The 3575-nt window shown below is 41.8% G+C and overlaps 1 non-coding gene across 1 annotated transcript; it reads right to left on the bottom strand.

Moving 5' to 3' along the window:
- Positions 1-1654: 1654 nt before the first annotated feature.
- Positions 1655-1732, bottom strand: trnag-ucc. The gene has a single exon. It is a non-coding gene; the product is annotated as a tRNA-Gly (tRNA).
- Positions 1733-3575: the final 1843 nt, after the last annotated feature.

The raw sequence follows: 3575 nt of genomic DNA, 5'->3' as shown, positions 1-3575 counted from the left end.
AGGCAGTGGCGGAGTCGGACAATGTTGTGGAGGTGGGGTATGGCAGAGGCACAGATATGGGGGAGAAAGGATAGTTGAGGCTTGAATAAGACACCCAGATTTCTAACTGGCTTGGTGAGGTGGAGTGTGCATCCGTGGATGCTGATGCTGCCAGTGCCTGAGGTGCTGAGGCTCTGGCGCGAGCCAATCGGGAGAGCCTCAGTCTTGCTAACATTCAGCTGTAGAAAGTTGGCTCTTATCCAGGTCTTCATGTCTGACAGACAGTCTGTCAGGAAATCAGTTGTCCTGGAATCGAGGGTGGAGGCAGAGAGATAGAGTTGAATGTCATCCGCGTATATGTGGAAGTTGACCCCATATCTGCAGATGGGGAAGTAAGTTTATTATCTAGGCTGACACTCAAATGCAGTTTTGCATTAATTGAGATACCATACTGCCTGTTCAGTGGATGCTAGAGATCATTTAGCGGTACTCAAAAAGAGAAGGGAGTTTCTCCCGTTGTCATGGCCAATAATCTAAATTTATTCACATTATTCACATGATGGTTGCTTGTGGGACATTGCTGTATGCAAACTGGCTGCCACATTTTGCCCACATATTGCACAGTCAGAGAGGCTTTATAGTAATATCCTGTGAAGTCTCCCGAGACATTTTCTTGAATGTGAAAGGTGCTATATCAAATGGAAGAATAATTATTGTTATCTGTTTTTACAAAAGAGAATGAGCAGCCACACTTCAGTAATAGGTAAAAAGGATGCATCCCAAATCCATTCCAGTTACATGAATTTTCACGTATTAGTGGAACGTTCAATCTGGTTTGGATACACTTAACTATTGTCTGGGTTTCCGCATGTGTCAAATCCCTGGAAAGTTTACATTATAGTTATCCATGTCATGCAGTCATACTACAAACACAAAAAGAAAGAGCATACATTTTTATAGCAACTTATTAAACCAAAATGCTTTGGATGTTTTTCACACTATTCATTGTCATGTGCAGTGACCATTTTAATAGGCATAAACGGTGAAGAAAGGCAGAGAGGTGGGAGAGCTACCAAAGGCAGGGTCAAAGAGAAAGATTTTGAGACCTGTTTGAAGGAGGCAAGGGAGGAAGCGAGGCGAAGGGACCGTGGGATGGAGATCCAGAGTGTGGGGGCAGAGAGGCTGAAAGCCCGGCCACCGATGGTAGGGCAGGTCGGGCAGGAGACATGGAGCAGGCTGGAGCCTGATGAATGGAGGGAGCGGGCAGGTTGGTAGGAAGTCAGCAGGTCAGAGAGGTAGGAGGGGCAAGGCCATGGATGGCCTTAAAGGTGACAAGCCACCAAGAGGCGAATTATTAATTTATCTGCAGATTATTGGCCAGGACATAATGTTGAACAGCTGAATCTTGTATTACATGTGAGATTATTGCACTGGTAAATAATAATAATGAATAATAATCCTTGCATTTGATATAGCGCTTTTCATGTCTTCTAGATGCCTCAAGGCTCTTCATAGAATAGACTGTAAAGTGAATTGACTGTATATTTGTGGGCAAAACGCGGCAGCCAATTGCACACAGCAGGATCCCACAAACAGTCATGGATTGAAATGACCAATTTATTATTTTTTTGAGGGATTATCATCAGGCATGTGGAGTAAGGAAACTTGCCCAAGGTTACCCTGCTGGGAATCGAACCCAGGTCTCTCGCTTGGAAAGTGAGTGCTCTAATCACTGAGCTACAGGACTCTGGTACTTTGGTAATAGTCAGTGCTTCTACTATATTGATTTCAGAACCATAATCGTCTTCCCCTTCTTATTATAGTAATAGTAATCATAATAATACTTGTATTTGATATAGCGCCTATAATGTTGAAATGTGTTGAAGCATAATTGCTGTGTAATTTAGTGGCTGTTTGTAAGCAAAGCTCAGTGTAAGAGTGCACATCATTCTTCTGCTGCAGTTGTGCATCCATTGCAAGATTCCAACTAACTCTGTTCAGTACACCTTATTATTTTAAACAGCTGCTAGTTTGAAGGTTTAATCTTTTTCTTTCAGGCTGGCTTTGAAGTGACACTTTTAATTTCCAATCGGTCAGTGAAGAGAGGCTGACTTTTGAATCGGGTCTAAATAATATTAGCCTCACTACACTTTAGCCAGTTTCAAAATTTTCTTTATTTTCAGGATCAGGAAATCACAACTTGCAGATGCTTTGCAGAAAAGCACAGGACAATTGTGTTGTTTGCTTGTCCTGAAATTGTGCGACATTCATTGCATATCATGAATTGCAAGGTCAGAAAGCTGCTCAGAAAGCTTGAAGATAGGGACTGCATCAATTGCAAAAGGAAATAAAATGGGAAGCACTAATGGGAAATGTCAAAAGAAAATATGGGTGAAATTTGTAGCATTTCATAATGTATTTGGTGCGATAATTAAAGTATTTTGAAACAACAACAACAACTTGGATTTATATAGCGCCCTCCACGCCGGACGGCGTCTCAGGGCGCTTTACAGTAACGGATCCCGGGGCCGAGCCAGGGGGAGGTAGGTGACCAAAGGCGCGGTCGAAAAGAAAGGTCTTCAGCAGAGACCTGAAAATGGGAAGGGAGGGAACGAGACGAAGGGAGTGAGGAAGGCAGTTCCAGAACCTCGGGGCATAGTGGCTGAAGGCACGGCCGCCCTGAGGCTCTGGAAACACTGCTTATTTCATTCCACACATAATCATACGGAAATAGAAATGGAGGTAAAAGATGAACATTTAGCAAAATAATAGGAAGAATAAATGCAAAAGGTTAGATGGGAGTAGAGGCAGCGGGTGGTGGAGTTGGAGGTAAGCAGGTCAGATAGGTAGAGAGGTGCGAGGACATGAAGGGATTTGAAAACTAGTAAAAGGATCTTGAAATCAATCCATTCGGTAATTGGGAGCCAGTGGTGCCTGGCAAGGACTGGTGTGATGGGGCACGGAGTTTTGTGCGGTTGACTATCAGGGCGGCAGAGTTTTGACTTAATTGAATTTTGTGTATGGTGGAGCTGGGGAGACCAGCGAGAAGGCATTGGAATAGTCCAGCTGGGAAGTCACACTTTTCACTTTCATTCCTTATTTTATTCTTGAAATATTTACCCACAAAACACACACCGTCATTGCAATATATCCTGTAAAGTGTTTTGGAAAAATATCAGGACTATAATTATTATTATTATTATTATGGTGGTGTTAGAGTAGCACTGACTCAATATAATACAATTTACATTTATCTAACACCCTTCAAGTTATCTCAAAATGCTTCACATAAGAGTTTTACTGGACATTGTTCATCTACAAAATACACTCTCACAACTCTTTAAAATAAACCTGTGAAGCACATTGAGATGTCCTTCCCACGTAAAAGGTGCTATATTAAATGCAAGGACTATTAAGCAAAGGTTGCCATCCTCTTTATTTCTTGGTGGCAAACAAAACCCATCAGTCATTTTACAAACCACAATATATTTGGCGATGTCTTTCTATAGTTATGTGAGATCCTGTTTTTGAACAATAATTGCACTTCCAGATGTTTTGATATGATAAATCAGTTTAAAAGTTCTATTGTTTTTCTT

The sequence above is a fragment of the Callorhinchus milii genome, unplaced genomic scaffold (genome assembly GCF_018977255.1).
Source record: "Callorhinchus milii isolate IMCB2004 unplaced genomic scaffold, IMCB_Cmil_1.0 Scaffold1, whole genome shotgun sequence".
NCBI classification, from domain to species: domain Eukaryota; kingdom Metazoa; phylum Chordata; class Chondrichthyes; order Chimaeriformes; family Callorhinchidae; genus Callorhinchus; species Callorhinchus milii.
Note: the sequence above shows the minus strand (reverse complement) of the source record. Positions and strands in the feature narration are given on the sequence as shown.